Source organism: Vulpes lagopus, chromosome 5, assembly GCF_018345385.1.
Source record: "Vulpes lagopus strain Blue_001 chromosome 5, ASM1834538v1, whole genome shotgun sequence".
NCBI lineage: Eukaryota > Metazoa > Chordata > Mammalia > Carnivora > Canidae > Vulpes > Vulpes lagopus.
The window spans coordinates 53,956,422-53,976,090 of NC_054828.1; positions in this window are offsets into that span (position 1 = coordinate 53,956,422).

Here is a 19,669-nt window from a genome sequence, read left to right on the forward strand (position 1 = left end):
GGGAGGGGCAAGATGGCGGAGGAGTAGGGTCTCCAGGTCACCTGTCCTCAGCAAATTACCTAGAAAACCATCCAATCATCCTGAAAACCTACGAATTCGGCCTGAGATTTAAAGAGAGACCAGCTGGAACGCTACAGTGAGAAGAGTTCGCGCTTCTCTCAAGGTAGGAAGACGGGGAAAAAGAAATAAAGACACAAAAGGCCTCCAAGGGGGAGGGGCCCCGCGAGGAGCCGGGCTGAGGCCGGGGCGAGTGTCCCCAGGACAGGAGAGCCCCGTCCCGGAGGAGCAGGAGCTGCAACGACCTTCCCCGCGGAAAGGGGCTCCCCGGGAATTGGAGCAGGATCCCCAGAAAGGCGGGGATGCCCTCGGGCTCCCTGGGACAGTAACAGAGGAACTGAGCCCCGGAGAGTGCGCCGAGCTCCCTAAGGGCTGCAGCGCTCGGCGGGACCCGGAGCAGCTCGGAGGGGCTCGGGCGGCGGCTCCGCGGAGGGGGCGGGGCGGCTCCGGGAACAGCTCAGCGGCGGCGGCTCGGGCGGAGGAAGAAGCTCCGCGCGGAGGGGGCTGCGCGGCTCCGGGAACAGCTCGGAGGGGCTCGGGCGGCGGCTCCGCGGAGGGGGCTGCGCGGCTCCGGGAACAGCTCAGCGGCGGCGGCTCGCGCAGAGGAAGAAGCTCCGCGCGGAGGGGGCTGCGCGGCTCCGGGAACAGCTCGGGGGGCTCGGGCGGCGGCTCCGCGGAGGGGGCTGCACCGCCGGGAGCGCGAATCCAACAGCGCAGGCTCCGGAGCACAGGGCGCCGGGACACAGCCCAGGATCCGGCCTCCCCCGGGACAGGCAGAGGCCGGGAGGGCCCAGGACAGCAAGGACGCTCCTGCCTGGAACTGAGCAGATCAGCGGCCCCGCCCCGGAGCCCCCAGGCCCTGCAGAAGGAGAGCCCCGGAGCTACTGCGGGGGCTGGATCCAGGGTCCCAGAGCTGCCCCCGCCACTGTGGCTTCCTCCCGGGGCCTCACGGGGTCAACAACCCCCACCGAGCCCTGCACCAGGCAGGGGCAGAGCAGCTCCCCCAAGTGCCAACACCTGAGAATCAGCACAGCAGGCCCCTCCCCCAGAAGACCAGCGAGACGGACCAGTTCCAAGGGAAGTCAAGGGACTTAAACTACACAGAATCGGAAGATACTCCCCCGTGGTTTTTTTTTGTTTTTTGTTTTTTTGTTTTTGTTTTTGTTTTTTTTTTGTTTTGTTTTGTTTTGTGCTTTTTTTTTTCTCTCTTTCTTCTTGATTTCTGATTGCTTCCCCCACCCCCCCTTTTTTCTTTTTTCTCCTTTCTTTCTTTTTCTTTCTTTTTCTTCTCTTTTTCCCCTATTTTTTTCTTCTTTCTCTTTTTTCTTTTTCTCTTTTCTTTCCTTCTCTCTCTTTTTCTCCTTTTCCCAATACAACTTGTTTTTGGCCACTCTGCACTGAGCAAAATGACTAGAAGGAAAACCCCTCAAAAAAAAGAATCAGAAACAGCCCACTCTCCCACAGAGTTACAAAATATGGATTACAATTCAATGTCAGAAAGCCAATTCAGAAGCACTATTTTACAGCTACTGGTGGCTCTAGAAAAAACCATAAAGGACTCAAGAGACTTCATGACTGCAGAATTTAGATCTAATCAGGCAGAAATTAAAAATCAATTAAATGAGATGCAATCCAAGCTAGAAGTCCTAACGACGAGGCTTGACGAGGTGGAAGAACGAGTGAGTGACATAGAAGACAAGTTGATGGCAAAGAGGGAAACTGAGGAAAAAAGAGACAGGCAATTAAAAGACCATGAGGATAGATTAAGGGAAATAAATGATAGCCTGAGGAAGAAAAACCTACGTTTAATTGGGGTTCCCGAGGGCGCGGAAAGGGACAGAGGGCCAGAATATGTATTTGAACAAATCCTAGCTGAAAACTTTCCGAATCTGGGAAGGGAAACAGGCATTCAGATCCAGGAAATAGAAAGATCCCCCCCTAAAATCAACAAAAACCGTTCAACACCTCGACATTTAATAGTGAAGCTTGCAAATTCCAAAGATAAGGAGAAGATCCTTAAAGCAGCAAGAGAAAAAAAGTCCCTGACTTTTATGGGGAGGAATATTAGGGTAACAGCAGACCTCTCCACAGAGACCTGGCAGGCCAGAAAGGGCTGGCAGGATATATTCAGGGTCCTAAATGAAAAGAACATGCAACCAAGAATACTTTACCCCGCAAGGCTTTCATTCAAAATGGAAGGAGAGATAAAGAGCTTCCAAGACAGGCAGGAACTGAAAGAATATGTAACCTCCAAACCAGCTCTGCAAGAAATTTTAAGGGGGACTCTTAAAATTCCCCTTTAAGAAGAAGTTCAGTGGAACAATCCACAAAAACAAGGACTGAATAGATATGATGACACTAAACTCATATCTATCAATAGTAACTCTGAATGTGAACGGGCTTAATGACCCCATCAAAAGGCGCAGGGTTTCAGACTGGATAAAAAAGCAGGACCCATCTATTTGCTGTCTACAAGAGACTCATTTTAGACAGAAGGACACCTACAACCTGAAAATAAAAGGTTGGAGAACCATTTACCATTCAAATGGTCCTCAAAAGAAAGCAGGGGTTGCCATCCTTATATCAGATAAATTAAAATTTACCCCGAAGACTATAGTGAGAGATGAAGAGGGACACTATCTCATACTCAAAGGATCTATCCAACAAGAGGACTTAACACTCCTCAATATATATGCCCCGAATGTGGGAGCTGCCAAATATTTAAACCAATTAATAACCAAACTCAAGAAATACCTTGATAATAATACACTTATACTTGGTGACTTCAATCTAGCTCTTTCTACCCTGGATAGGTCTTCTAAGCACAATATCTCCAAAGAAACGAGAGCTTTAAATGATACACTGGACCAGATGGATTTCACAGATATCTACAGAACTTTACATCCAAACTCAACTGAATACACATTCTTCTCAAGTGCACATGGAACTTTCTCCAGAATAGACCACATACTGGGTCACAAATCGGGTCTGAACCGATACCAAAAGATCGGGATAGTCCCCTGTATATTCTCAGACCATAATGCCTTGAAATTAGAACTTAATCACAACAAGAAATATGGAAGGACCACAAACACGTGGAGGTTAAGGACCATCCTGCTAAAAGATGAAAAGGTCAACCAGGAAATTAAGGAAGAATTAAAAAGATTCATGGAAACTAATGAAAATGAAGATACAACCGTTCAAAATCTTTGGGATGCAGCAAAAGCAGTCCTGAGGGGGAAATACATCGCAATACAAGCATACATTCAAAAACTGGAAAGATCTCAAATTCAAAAGCTCACCTTACACATAAAGGAACTAGAGAAAAAGCAACAAATAGACCCCACCCCCAGCAGAAGAAGAGAGTTAATTAAAATTCGAGCAGAACTCAATGATATCGAGACCAAAAGAACTGTGGAACAGATCAACAGAACCAGGAGTTGGTTCTTTGAAAGAATTAATAAGATAGATAAACCATTAGCCAACCTTATTAAAAAGAAGAGAGAGAAGACTCAAATTAATAAAATCATGAATGAGAAAGGGGACATCACTACCAACACCAAGGAAATACAAACGATTTTAAAAACATATTATGAACAGCTGTATGCCAATAAATTAGGAAATCTAGAAGAAATGGACGCATTCCTGGAAAGCCACAAACTACCAAAACTGGAGCAGGAAGAAATAGAAAACCTGAACAGGCCAATAACCAGGGAGGAAATTGAAGCAGTCATCAAAAACCTCCCAAGACACAAGAGTCCAGGGCCAGATGGCTTCCCAGGGGAATTCTATCAAACGTTTAAAGAAGAAATCATACCTATTCTACTAAAGCTGTTTGGAAAGATAGAAAGAGATGGAGTACTTCCAAATTCGTTCTATGAGGCCAGCATCACCTTAATTCCGAAACCAGACAAAGACCCCACCAAAAAGGAGAATTACAGACCAATATCCCTGATGAACATGGATGCAAAAATTCTCAACAAGATACTAGCCAATAGGATCCAACAACACATTAAGAAAATTATTCACCATGACCAAGTAGGATTTATCCCTGGGACACAAGGCTGGTTCAACACTCGTAAAACCATCAATGTGATGCATCATATCAGCAAGAGAAAAACCAAGAACCATATGATACTCTCATTAGATGCAGAGAAAGCATTTGACAAAATACAGCATCCATTCCTGATCAAAACACTTCAGAGTGTTGGGATAGAGGGAACTTTCCTCGACATCTTAAAAGCCATCTACGAAAAGCCCACAGCAAATATCATTCTCAATGGGGAAGCACTGGGAGCCTTTCCCCTAAGATCAGGAACAAGACAGGGATGTCCACTCTCACCACTGCTGTTCAACATAGTTCTGGAAGTCCTCGCCTCAGCAATCAGACAACAAAAAGACATTAAAGGCATTCAAATTGGCAAAGAAGAAGTCAAACTCTCCCTCTTCGCCGATGACATGATACTCTACATAGAAAACCCAAAAGCCTCCACCCCCAGATTGCTAGAACTCATACAGCAATTTGGTAGCGTGGCAGGATACAAAATCAATGCCCAGAAATCAATGGCATTTCTATACACTAACAATGAGACTGAAGAAAGAGAAATTAAGGAGTCAATCCCATTTACAATTGCACCCAAAAGCATAAGATACCTAGGAATAAACCTAACCAAAGAGGTAAAAGATCTATACCCTAAAAACTATAGAACACTTCTGAAAGAAATTGAGGAAGACACAAAGAGATGGAAAAATATTCCATGCTCATGGATTGGCAGAATTAATATTGTAAAAATGTCAATGTTACCCAGGGCAATTTATACGTTTAATGCAATCCCTATCAAAATACCATGGACTTTCTTCAGAGAGTTAGAACAAATTATTTTAAGATTTGTGTGGAATCAGAAAAGACCCCGAATAGCCAGGGGAATTTTAAAAAAGAAAACCTTAGCTGGGGGCATCACAATGCCAGATTTCAGGTTGTATTACAAAGCTGTGGTCATCAAGACAGTGTGGTACTGGCACAAAAACAGACACATAGATCAATGGAACAGAATAGAGAACCCAGAAGTGGACCCTGAAATGTACGGTCAACTAATATTCGACAAAGGAGGAAAGACTATCCATTGGAAGAAAGACAGTCTCTTCAATAAATGGTGCTGGGAAAATTGGACATCCACATGCAGAAGAATGAAACTGGACCACTCTCTTTCACCATACACAAAGATAAACTCAAAATGGATGAGAGATCTAAATGTGAGACAAGATTCCATCAAAATCCTAGAGGAGAACACAGGCAACACCCTTTTTGAACTTGGCCACAGTAACTTCTTGCAAGATACATCCACGAAGGCAAAAGAAACAAAAGCAAAAATGAACTATTGGGACTTCATCAAGATAAGAAGCTTTTGCACAGCAAAGGATACAGTCAACAAAACTAAAAGACAACCTACAGAATGGGAGAAGATATTTGCAAATGACATATCAGATAAAGGGCTAGTTTCCAAAATCTATAAAGAACTTATTAAACTCAACACCAAAGAAACAAACAATCCAATCATGAAATGGGCAAAAGACATGAAGAGAAATCTCACAGAGGAAGACATGGACATGGCCAACATGCACATGAGAAAATGCTCTGCATCACTTGCCATCAGGGAAATACAAATCAAAACCACAATGAGATACCACCTCACACCAGTGAGAATGGGGAAAATTAACAAGGCAGGAAACAACAAATGTTGGAGAGGATGCGGAGAAAAGGGAACCCTCTTACACTGTTGGTGGGAATGTGAACTGGTGCAGCCACTCTGGAAAACTGTGTGGAGGTTCCTCAAAGAGTTAAAAATAGACCTGCCCTACGACCCAGCAATTGCACTGTTGGGGATTTACCCCAAAGATTCAGATGCAATGAAACGTCGGGACACCTGCACCCCGATGTTTCTATCAGCAATGGCCACAATAGCCAAACTGTGGAAGGAGCCTCGGTGTCCATCGAAAGATGAATGGATAAAGAAGATGTGGTTTATGTATACAATGGAATATTACTCAGCAATTAGAAACGACAAATACCCACCATTTGCTTCAACGTGGATGGAACTGGAGGGTATTATGCTGAGTGAAATAAGTCAATCGGAGAAGGACAAACAGTGTATGTTCTCATTCATTTGGGGAATATGAATAATAGTGAAAGGGAATATAAAGGAAGGGAAAAGAAATGTTGGGAAATATCAGGAAGGGAGACAGAACATAAAGACTCCTAACTCTGGGAAACGAACTAGGGGTGGTGGAAGGGGAGGAGGGCGGGTGTTGGAGGGGAATGGGTGACGGGCACTGAGATGGACACTTGACGGGATGAGCACTGGGTGTTTTTCTGTATGTTGGTAAATTAAACACCAATAAAAAAAAAAATAAAAAAATAAAAAATAAAAAAATAAAAAATGATGTACCATATTCTAGCATTTATCTTTCTTATTAGTCTTGCTTTTTTAATATTTGATTTATTTATTCATGAGAGACACAGAGAGAGAGGAAGAGACACAGGCAGAGGGAGAAGCAGGCCCCATGTGGGGAGCTCAATGTGGGACTTGATCCCGGGACTCCAGGATCACGCCCTGGGCTGAAGGCAGGTGCTCAACCGCTGAGCCACCCAGGGATCCCCTAGTCTTGTTTTTCTTACCTTTTCCTTTTTTTTAATTTTTTTATTTATTTATGATAGTCACAGAGAGATAGAGAGAGAGGCAGAGACACAAGCAGAGGGAGAAGCAGGCTCCATGCACCGGGAGCCCGACGTGGGATTCGATCCCGGGTCTCCAGTATCGCGCCCTGGGCCAAAGGCAGGCGCCAAACCGCTGCGCCACCCAGGGATCCCTTTTCTTACCTTTTCCATGCTTTTCCCTAAACTGTTTTATTCAAGTGTAATTTTGTCATATTGGTCCATGTCCGGGTAATAGAGCTCTGGAAATATGTATTTTAAAAACATAGTGTTGTGTATAATCTCATGTGACATTATCTGTTTTTTCAAAATTTTATTCTTCAAAGACTCAACATCCATGACATCACCCTGAAGTCATCTCCTACTTCCCCATTTGAATCGACTGTACAGTCTCTGCCCTCACAGAGAGATTATTTGTATTTTTATAATTGCACTTATTTCACTCTGCCCTGTATTATAACTAAGGTTTACATGAGTGTGCTCTGTTACTCTCCTCACTACTCTCTCAAATGGTCCATTCTATTAAAAGGGATAGGATATAGACTTAAATTCTTAATGAAACTATGGTGAATCTGAGGAAAAAAAAATATTTCTGCTACTCCTAATTTATCTCCTCTGTCTTTCATAGGACCTAGCATTCAGTTTTTGTGCATTTAGAAGTTACTCTAAAGAAAAACAAATTCTTATTAAATAAATAAAATAATGAAAGATAAAAATAAGCTATAATATGAATGTTTTTAAAGATTTTTTTATTTTAGAGAGAGAGTGAGATTTGAGAGAGAGAATGAGGGTGTGTGCAGTTGTACAAGTTGAGGGAGGAGCAGAGGGAGAGAATTTCAAGCAGACTCCCAGAGTGCAGTGCCTTTTGGGGCTGGATCTCTCATGACCCATGAGATCATGAATTGAGCCAAAATCAAGAGTTGGTTGCTTAACTGACTCTGCCACCCAGATACCCCCACAAAGGTTTTTTGTTTTGTTTTGTTTTTTAAAAAGTGATGGCAAAAACATGTAACAAAATACCTTGACTATGCTATTATCACATATTTTTGTATAGTTTTAACTGTGACATATATAAATGTGTATTGTCATAATAAGAATCTTAAGACAAAATGGGAAGCAAAAACCAAAAGTAATATTGGGCATTAATTTAATTCAAACATGCTTATCGCATCAAAGCCATACTTTACTTTGACAAGTTTTTTCTGACAAGGTTTTGGTGTAAACTGAGTGGAAAAATGACATCAACGTACTAAGTACACATTTACTTCAACCTTCTACTTAGACACAGAATTACAATAACTGCAAGATGGGGCGGAGAAATCCTGGCACAGCACAGATGACTTGCTGATGAGAGTAGACATGAAGAGTTGGGGAAGTTGAGGCAGATAAATTTCAGAGCTGGGTATTTGTGAAAAGGGATCCATACAGAGAAATACTTCAGAAATATACATAATGGCACCAGAGATCTGCAGCTAATAGCAGTCTGCAAAGGTATAGGGTGAGACTCTGTAAGGTTGGTTAAACAACAACAACAAAAATGCTGCAGAGAAAGTTGTAAGCTAAACAATCCCAAGACTCACAAAGGTCTGGGAAATGTTTGAGTTTCTACTAGCCGGGGTGGAGTACCTGGCATTTAGAAGAAAGACTGGAAAGGAAACATTTCAGTAGAAGTTCCAAACTACCCTTGGAGTCCACCAGAGTGGAACTTAAAAACAAGTTATTGTTTGAATTCAAAGGGTTAAATGGCTTACATAAAATGAACTTCAACATTCTTTCAAAGAAGATAATAAATCTAAAGATTCAAAAAATGTAATAGTGTGAAACCTCTGATTAAAAATTACTAAACTTGTATAGCCAATAGCAACATGTTACACATCATCAGGTGAAAAGTCAGTAATACAGCATTGCCTCATTAAGCAGACAAGACCTTCAAATAACTATTATTAAAAATACACATCAATTTACAGGTAAATATAAACATAATGAGAAAAAAAGGTGGATATTAAAAAAGAACCAAATAGAACTTCTGGAGATTAAAAAAAATCCAACATCTGAAAAATAATTTCACTTAGTGGGCTTAACAGTACTGTGGAAATTGGAAAATGGAAAAATGACTTGGGAAAGCAGGTCAAGAGTTTATTATAAAATTAAGCTTTTACTTCCAACAGACAGTATAAGGATGTGTGAAATAAAAATTTTAATGCACAAAATTCTAAAATTTGAAGAAGAAATAAATAACCTGGATAGCTCTTTATCTACTAAATTAATTGAATTTCTGAATACTTTGCAAAGAGAATTACAGACACAACTGATATCATTAGAAAACTCTCTCAACATTGAAAGAAGAAATAATACATATTAAAAAATCTTTACCAAAAATTAAAGAATAGAGACCACTTTCTAATACATTTTATGATGTTAACATTACATTGTTATCAAATCAAAGGTATTACAAGAAAAAAGATCATCTTCATGAACATACATGCAATAATCCATAATGAAACATTAAAACACTAAATCAGTAATCTAGTAAGAAATATAACGTATTATTACCTTGGGCTGACCTCTGGGCTGCTCTCTGCCCCTTCAGGCTCAGGCTGCCCAGCGGGCGTGGTGACCGCAGATACGAGGCCCGGGCAATGCAAAGACTGCGGGAAGGGGGCCTGCAGCCCTTAGGCCTGTGCAGCGCCTGCCTCTGAGCTCCCTGCCCCCGAAGGCCGGGGCCCACCTGTGGTCTGCAGGAGACCGTCCCGGGCCTGCGGAGTAGACGTGGCCCAGGTCTGCAGAGTAGACGCGGCCCAGCCCTGTGGAGTAGACATGGCCCAGGTCTGTGGAATAGACAGGCCTAGGCCCTGCGGCCTGCAGTAGACACGGCCCAGCCCTGCGGAGTAGACGTGGCCCAGGTCTGCAGAGTAGCTGTGGCCCAGGTCTGCAGAGTAGACACAGCCCAGGTCTGTGGAGTAGATGCGGCCTAGGCCCTGTGGCCCTGCAGTAGACGTGGCCCAGCCCTGCAGAGTAGACGCGCTTAGGCCCTGCAGCCCTGAGGTAGACATGGCCCAGCACTCCGGAGCAGACACGGCCTGGGCTCTGTGGAGTAGACGCGGCCCAGGCCTCAGGCTATAGAGTCCATGGCTTGTGCTCCTCACTGATGCCTCATCAAGTCAGCGAGCAGCTCTCTAAGCAGAACGAAAGGCAGCAATCATTAACAGGGACTGTTTTCATCTATCAGAGTATAGAGGAGGACTTGTGAACTTTGCAAAATACAGTCTGTGAAATGCTAAAAAGGAGTCTTCCCGAAGATTGGAATTAAGACTTGCTATTAAAGTGCCTTGTGCTTTAATTTCCTTAATGGTTGCAAAAGATCAGTGATTTTTTATCATTAATTTTGGAATTCTGATGCTTTTTTTCTCTAGTTGTTTCAACTGCTTGTGGTGGATATATGGAGAGACAAATAGCTACTAAGTTGTCATAGTGCTGGGTATCAATGTACCTCACTGACTTAAATTCTCCAGTATATAGTGATAAATTTTATTCTAAAATTTCTTATTTATTTATTTATTTATTTATTTATTTATTTATTTATTTAGAGAGGCAGAGACACAGGCAGAGGGAGAAGCAGGCTCCATGCAGGGAGCCGGACACGGGACTAGATCCCGGGCTTCCAGGATCACACCCCGGGCTGCAGGTGGTGCTAAACCACTGTGCCACCAGGAATGCCCTATTCTAAAATTTCTATTGTAAAATTTTTATTCTAAAATGTTATAAGCCTGAAAATGCCTACTAATTTAAGTCATTCTTACAAGTGGTCCATTATAAAATCAATAACAAAGATCTAACCCAAGCAAGTTTGTATCAATTCCTGTCTGTCTGGGCTTCATTGTTTTAAGCATCTTCTCAATTGTTTAAAAAAAAAAAGTTAAACATAGCAAATTATGATTAAAATACTTTTTGTTCGTTAGAATGTGTTGCTTCAATTACATTTTGTACTGAATTTCAATTTTCTAAATCCTTATCTCCTCTAACCTCAGTTGAAAATAAATCTCATTGCTTTCTCCTAGGAGACCAACCAGAAAACATGTTTTTAGTTTGCAATTATATCATGTATAGAAAAGGAGAGAAATATCTCCTCATTTGAACATTCTTGTGCAGAAAGACCAATGTTTGCTGATATAAACCAAGAATGTCTGTGCTTTTTTGTGTCTTTAAATTCATTACACTGCAGGTTTCAGGAATGCAAGGAACATGCTCCGCTATATTCCCCTGCCTAGCATGAATGAATAAATAAATAATGAAATAAAATTGTGCAGATTTCACTGCCTTTAAATATTCATCTCTCCTATTTCTCAAGCTGCTGTCAGAGTTTTGCTTTTAACTGTTTTCTCAAAAATGTAAATGCTTGCCAAAGGCCTACAAAATAAAGTGAAAATAAAAGGATGAGGAGCAGACTTATTAGCAAATCCAGATAACAGAAGGGCTGTTAGAGTGGACTGCCTGCAAAGATCCTGGTCCCCATACGGATGCTTATTTATGTGAGTGAGAAAAATCTCCCAGACTCCATATTCTGTTTGTTTCTCTATTGATACAAAAATAGTGCATCATCCCCTTGGGTTATTGTGAAGCCATGGCATACGGTGATTAATTAATGTCGGGTAGTATTATTTTTGTTATTATCTACCTTAGAATCCAGATACCTCCTTACACTGCCACCAAACTCCTTTCCTAGCTTTAGCTCCCAGTAGATTCTCTTGTTTTCTAAGCAAAACTTAGTTACCAGCCATTTGTCAAATGCTATTCTGCATGTTTTATATTGCTAGGTATGTTTATGCTAGTTTAGACTCTCTCTAAAGGTACGAACTAAGCATCTTTTAGGACAAATTGCTGATCTCCAAGTCAACTGCTCCAAGACCACGGAGTTTCTGTGTCTGGAATATAGCAATTAGAGTTTTGTGACACAAAGGGAAGAATTATGCATACATGGACCTCTTCACAATGTACCTCAGATAGAAGATAGATGTTCTCTGGATCTTGCTTCACTTCCCTTCGCTCTTCTCTAAAGCAGAAGCTTTGAGCTCAAACTCCAGCAGCTGCCTTACATCATGAGCAAAGGCTTGTAAAGATGCTTGTATTGATGGAGTGGCAGAAAGATAAAACTATGTTCCTGACGATCTCTGAATTTCTTTTATACAAGATAAAAACCAATCTCTTGACTTGTTGAAATAGACATGGTTTCCATTTTCTTTTACACCTAAGTAAGGTATTTTTAACCTTCATTAAGGTGCTAATTAAACTGATAATAAATTCATTTGATTGCCTATAATAAAATTGTTTATTAAGAATACATCCATTACTTCAACTACAAAAAAACCGTGATGATTTTCAGATCAAATTTCATTAACCATTCAAGAATAAGGAGATATATTGCTGAAACCAATATTTGAAAAGTTGCATAGAGATAGTAGGAGTAGCGGTAGTAATAGTAAGCAGCCAGTATACAAATATCAGCTTATTTAGTCTTTATTGCACCCTTTGAGGTAGTTATTGCTGTAATCCCCAATTTACGGATGATGAAACGAAAGTTCAGATAGTCTAGGCGATTTTATCAATGTGAAATTTGCAGTGGCAATCAGAAATTAAAAGCTATAGCAACTGGGCTTCAGTGATTATACTCCATACTTTAATGTCAGACACTCCCACTGTCAATTATTACACTGCTTAACCTTGGCTATTCCTTTAGAGTACTTTTTTTTTTTTTTTTAAGATTTCATTTATTTATTTATTTGAGAGAGTGCACGCGCACAGGAGCAGGGGGAGGGGGAGAGAGGGAGAGAGCAAGAAGCAGAGGAGCACAGAGCTGGATGCGGGGCTCCATCGCAGGATCCTGGGACCATGACCTGAGCCCACGGCAGATGCTTAATGGACTGAGCCAGGTGCCCCTTCTTTAGACATCTCAATGAAGTTTCTGTGTAGAAATCTCAGGAGACATTTAGTGGAAAGAGGTATAAGAAATGTTTGGCTGGGACAGTATTTAAGATTTCAGAAATGGTTTAAATCAGATGATTTCAAGGTCCAATGTCCTTAGGTGGGCTGGCTGGTGTTGAGTGGGCACAGCACTGTTAGAATAAAGGAGGAAAATAACCTTTTAATTTGCATTATCCGTTCAACTCAAATCTCTTTAATGAAGGCTTTTTATGGCCATCCAGATCTTAGTAAGTACTTTCTTCTTAATAATAATATTGATTTAAATACCTTTAGGGACAGAAACTATGTCATCTTCACGCCCCTAGAATCAAACAGCCAGCGTCCTGATGATATGTGAACTTACACATGACACAAGTCTTTCTCTCTCACTCTCCCTCTTGCTGTGCTAAAAACTTAAAGAGTATTTTTGCTATCATAAAATGTATTTTATCAAACTGGTTTTCTCTTTTTCACAATATACCCACATATATATTGAAATATGTTAGCAGCAAAGACTTTGTAATCCTCTGTTATCTCATGACAAAAAAAATGGCTGTCATGGAAATGAAACTTGAATTTATGTGAGAAAAGGTATTGACCTATTTGTATGAATTACTGTGTGCTTCACCAGTTCAGGACAATAGTTTGATCTGTTGACAGTAGCCTATAAACAAAAATGAAATAAATTAAACTAATAGGAAATTGATCCAAGAAAAGACAACAGTGTGATATGTTGATTTCAACTCCTTCTTAGGTAGGCATGACAGGGATGTTAGAGCTCTGACTCATGTAATAAACACCAGGACTGCCTAGGAAAGGTTAATTCTCCTTTCTAATAAACATAATTTCTTCTACACTTATTGATCAAAAAGTATGCCTCTGATAGACCTTTGTGACTTAAATTGTTCCTTTTTTCTTCTGACATTGATGGAATTTTTAAAATTTTACCCTGATGAAAATTTATAATATCACTGTGTTTGACTGATACTAATTCAACCGGCCTATTTTGCATCATTTCTGTGTTAGAGACTAAGTTATAATGCTAAGTGTAGTCCTGATTTGTAAGTGAAAGCACCATGTTCTGACCATGTATCTATTCCTAGACAAATTCAGATAATATGAAGAAAACCGTGGATCCTAGGTAGGTTAGACAATTCATTAGGAATTTTGGAGACATCTGAATAAGTACAAATTATAGGCATATCAAAATATTTTGCAAAATGGTAAAATATTTGTATGATATACTTGAAATATTATGTAGGCAATTAGATTTAAACCAAATTAAAGGAAGTACAAATGCAAACCTGAATAGGCAGGTATTTCTTGAGTACCTTAATAAAAGTAACAATATTTTATTGACATAATTGAATTATTTACCATTATGGTTATTTGTTATTCATTAAAGAGATGCCAAGTTTCATAAAAGAAATGTTTTCTAATTTTCCATGATATGTTTCATTTATAAACTGTTTAATTATTCAGTGCTAATAAAGTGCACAGTTAAACCTTAATCAAGTTGTACTTTCCTCTTATTTCTTATTGCTGCCTGTTAGAGTTCACAGTCCTTCCCTCTGTAACGTTTGCTATGCTTTGGGTTCAGTTACCTTTTGTTCCTCATGCTGACATGTCTATTTCCCCTCAACTCTTATTCCTCTACTTCTGTCTACAAACATGGTCATATAGCTCACTAAAAAAATAAAAATAAAAAAAAATAAAAAACCTAGAAAAATATATCTTTGAGATAGATAGATATATTGTACACATGTCCACCACTATCAAAGAAAATGTGAAATGTCCCCATATCTCATCTTATTTATACACTATGCCCTAGATGTCCACTGGGACATCAGAGTGTCACGTTCCGAGCATATGTTCAACTTTTGGGTCATATCAAAACAATTTCTAGTGTGTTTGCCTGCCTTGCTTGGCCCTCCCTTCAAGAGTTATTAGTGATTAGTTATCATCGGATTCTAAAAATGGTGTTTGTGTCAGGGTATATGATGACCTCTTGTGTCTGAATTTTCATTCTTTTTCCGAGTCCTCACTTCCCTGTGTTACATGTGCTCCTGTATGGACTACGTATCTTATCCAGTCCGAATGGATAAGAATGGTCTGAAGGCTTGTTTTCCTCCCCAAATCCATAAGATGAAATCTTAACCCAGAAAGTCAAAGGTGTTATGAGACAGGGTTCTTTGAGAGGTGATCCTGAAGAAAAAGTCCTCAGAATGTAACTTGTGGTTTTATAAAAGAGGCTCCAGAGATAGAAGTTGCTCCTTTCACCGTCTGAGGACATAACAAGAGGTTGGTGGTCTGCAATCCGGGTCTTCACCAGAATCCGATCGTGCTGGTGAAGACTTCAGCTCCACGACTGTGAAAAATAGATTCTCCCTCAACTCAGCCCTAAGACTTCAGCTCCACGACTGTGAAAAATAGATTTCTTTTGCTTGTAAGCCATCCAGTCCGCAGTATCTTGTAGCAGCCTAAATGGACTAAGACAAATAAATCTCTTTCTTGAAACTTTTCTTACTTAGATTTCATTGCATTGGAATATTTCCAGTCCTTGTGTTAGGACATTGCATTCTTCCTCCCCCATGTGCACTTTCCCAAAGATTCCAGCTTTAAGCTTTTTCACCCTCGTATCCCTCCCTACTTAATATTCTCGTTCACTTCTATTAGTTCAATGGTGTAGAAAAATAGACTCTCAGGATGAGACTTAGGAGACCTGGGAACGGATCTTGCTTTGATGCAAACTAGTTTGTGACTTTGAAATTGTCATTCCATTTATTTGTGCCTCATGGTGCATAATAATTCTCCACATTAGAGATTCACAGTGTTCATTAGTAAGTTAAGGCTTTGAGAAGTCTTGCAATATGCAGGAAAAAAATAGGGAAGGAAAAGAAAACTGAGTTATTTAACTCAGATTCAAAAAGATTCCACAGTATTCAATAACACTGAGCTGATAATTCATTCAGTTCTACCCACTTCATGTCTACAACCAACAAAAATTTAATTCAAACTGTCACAATTTTAAAGTCATATTTGATTTCACCCACAACTTTGCTAGCCACACAGAATCGTTTACCAGATTCTTTGGTTTGCTTTCTTAATTGGTTCTTGCAATTCTTTTCTTGGTTTATCCTTGTCGTCACCATTATTCAGGGCTTTTGTTTTCATGGGTTTCAGGGAGAGTGTTTAGTGATTCCCTTCTATCTTTCCATCCTTGCAACCCGTTAACTTTAGTAAAGTGCTATTTTATTAGAAAACTCTTCAATGACTCCCCAACGCTTGAAGTACAAACTTTGCCAAATTAGGGTCCCTCATAGTCTTTCTTTAGTGTCTGTGCTTGGCTTCCATGTGCAGGCAAACGTCCATTTGGCTTTTTGAGGATAGGTCTGGTTTACATCTCTTTCCTCAGCAAAATTATTAATTTCTCTGTTCATCTCAAAAAGTACTCCATTTTGGACAATAAATTATATATTTATCTTACCAAATGCTATTTATTTCTGGTCATTTGCATCAGTTACTTGCCCCAAATCAAACGTCACTATTTCCTGTTTTCCTTTATCTGCATTAAATTCATTTCCACCAAATAAATAAATAAATAAATAAATAATAAATAAATTCATTTCCACCTATGAAAATTCTACCAGGATCCAGAGCCTAAATCAATTTCCATCTACTCTGGATGGTCTTGTGTTACATAGTTTTTTTTTTTTTTTTTTTTTTTTTTGTTACATAGTTTTTAATTCTTTGTTTTTTCTATTTTGCAGAAGCTGAGATCCATTTTATTTATTTTTTGATCCATTTTATTAATAATGCATCTCTCAAGATATATTTCCTAAAATTTAATTTGGATTCCAGCTGTTGATTGATTAATATAAATGTATCAGACATTCAGTGTTTTTCAAAGTGAAAAGCTCACAATATGACTTTGATTCTTTTTTTTTTTTTTTAATGATTTTGATTCTTAACAGCTTTCAGGAGATCCTCCGCCACAAAATATAGACCAAATTCTAAAGATGGAATACAAAGTCCTACCTAACTTTCTAGCTGCATCTCCTCAGCATTCCTTACCATATCCTTTTATTTCTAGTTATTCCAAATTATTTACTGTCCTTGGAATATGCCATGCTCTCTTATACTTGTGTTTTTTGCATATGTAAATCACCTGTTTTGGAGTAATCTCAATTAATTCGAAGAATGAAGATGAAATTCATTATATTTCTTCCAACGATTGCCCTGAACTAAAGTAGGTCAAATTCTACTTTCTCATCCCAGCTGGGCAGCTTACATAAATGCAGAGTCACTTCCTGCTTTTAAAATTAGTTTATTATGGTTAAACTCTCATCTCCCATTCCATTCTAAACTGGTCCCCAACCCAGTGCAAACCAGACCTGTGCTTGGGGAAGAGAGCAATTCACTGTTTTCCTGCCTTCCCCTCTTCCCTCTTCTAAACTCCACATCTTCCGTGTTGGAAGACAGGAAGGGAAAGTGTGGAGTGGAGCTGGGGTCATTTCTCTTTACTTAATTAGGCTAGAATTTGCAATTTTCCCCTGTAGGCATCAAAGTTCGTTTTCTATCTGAGGTGTGCTGGTAGTTTCTTCCTAGAGCATCTACTCTGTCCCTGAGAATCTCTCACATTCTTGCTTCTCCGAGAAGGAGAAGGCAGAAAAGGGAATCACTCCCACCAATTCTGGACCCTGGGGGAAAGTCCTGTTCAATAGCCCATAATTCATTTGCTCTTGGCTTGGAACGCCCCTCTTTCCCCGGGAGCCTATGAATTCCCACTCATTCTTTAGATACAGCTCCCTTACTGTTTTCACTGTGATTTTTTTTTTCTAATTCTTTTAGACTAATTTAAGTGTCCTTATGTCAGAGCTTCCCTTCATACTCTTCCCACAATTATGCATCATATCTGTCTATATTGTTTATGCTCCCCGGCCCCTTAATGGAAACCTGGTATCATCAAACAGCCTCAACCACATCAGACGACCAAACAAAAATCCAATTCTGCATACCCAGGTTCCACTTCCAAAATGATACCACTCCATCTTGAAATTCCCTGATCTGAAGCTCCTTGGCTTCTATCTACTCTTATGATTTTTTTTTCCCTACCATAAATGTTCGAAGCACTAAGAATATATCATTATAAACATAACATCTCTATTATCATGCAGGTTGCATCCTAATACTTTCCGTTTGTTATTTAAAGTATTAACTACTTTCATTAAATTGATAATACAGATGGCCCTCAAATTTTATTAGTATGACACTAAACTCGTTTTCAAGCATGGAAAACAGTTGAATCAAAAAGGTCCAAGGACAGAACTTTTAACAGAAGGCAGGTTTTCCCTCAGATAAAGCAGCACATGTTTGCAAAAATGAATTAATGAGGAAGAAAAGAATGAATATTTTTTTTAAATGGTTAAAGAAAGAGGAAGTAAAAAGATGTAAAAGAATAAAGGAGAAACAGGTGTTAAATAGAGGTTAGAGGAGAGAAAGAAGAAGAGCAGAATGGATGAAAAGTCAATCTGTCTATCCCTCCAAGTCAGGCCTGTTCAAGGGACACAAATTTATATTAGTATTAGTCTAAAAATGTAATTAAACAATAAGTATGGAATGAGGAGAATGAGATTTGTAATGCATTTCAAGTCCAATAATTTAGATCATCTGTCTCAGAGATTATCTTCACGTTCTCAGGCAATGGCAAGTTTTCTTGCTGTGTTTCCTTAAAGTATTCCTGCTTAGGGTACATATTTGAGAGTTGTAAATCAACTTTTAATCCATTTTTATAAATTTAGGATGTGATTTTTTGTTGTGACGTTTCAAAGATTTTAAAATCAGCTCATTGAGCCATAGTAAGACCATGCTCCCAAAATAGCAGTAAATTATCTCTAGAATGGCATGGTGCAGAATGGATCCTGGGGCTGTGGCCTGCTTGTGATTGATGAAGCAAAATTTATCAATTGTGAGTCTTAGCAGAGCCCAGAAATACCCACAGCTCCTACTGAGCCTTTCTTACTCTAAAAACTAATCAGGCCTGAGGGTTGCCAACATAGGGACTCACTGTGACTTGGAATAAAAAGCAGGAGAAACATAACTTTTACAAATACAATACTCTTATAAAACAACTAGAGGGTTGGGGTACCTAATTTAGTCCACAGAGCAAGGGACTCTGAATCCTGGGGTTGTGGGTTTGAGTTGCATGTTGGGTATAGAGATTCCTTTTAAGTAATAAATAATAAAATCTTTAAGAAAAAAGCAACTAGAGAGTTAATATAAAAACCATGTTTTTGGTTACAGTATCTCAAGTTCTAGAAAGAAGTGAAATATTTGAAGGGTTTTATTTACCTAACAGGCTTTCTGTTATAGTCCAAATTGTCTCTAAATCTGGTACCATCAAAGGGACAGCCGAGTCCGAAGGTCTAGCATAGAGTAGTGAAGTCAGAACCAGATCTCTAACTCACTGGGAAAAAGCCATTTTAAATCCTAGGGCTGGCAGACAGTCTGGAAAGTCTAACTACTTCAAATAATAAGGAAATAATACATGAGGGAATTTTTGTTTCATAATAATTATTAAATTTCTCCATAAATATGAAAACCAATCCTGCAGGCTGTTTTCAAGAACTACATTACATTTTTGAAAGATAACAACTGGCCAGAGGCTGAAGGTACATATTCCTTTTCTACATTTTTGCATTTCCAGTTTGAAGTACTTGCTTTGTGAAGTCCCTACAATTGGTTCATTTTCATTCTTCATGCTTCTGAGTCCCTTGGAGTCTACTCAAGACCTTCATATATATATATATATATATCATATTATATATATATATATGATTTCTTAAGACTAATCTTTTTAAATATGTAGAAGCATGCCTTAATTTATGCAAAACCTAATCAGAAGGCCTGGATAATTTGAATTTTGTACAATGGATTATATTT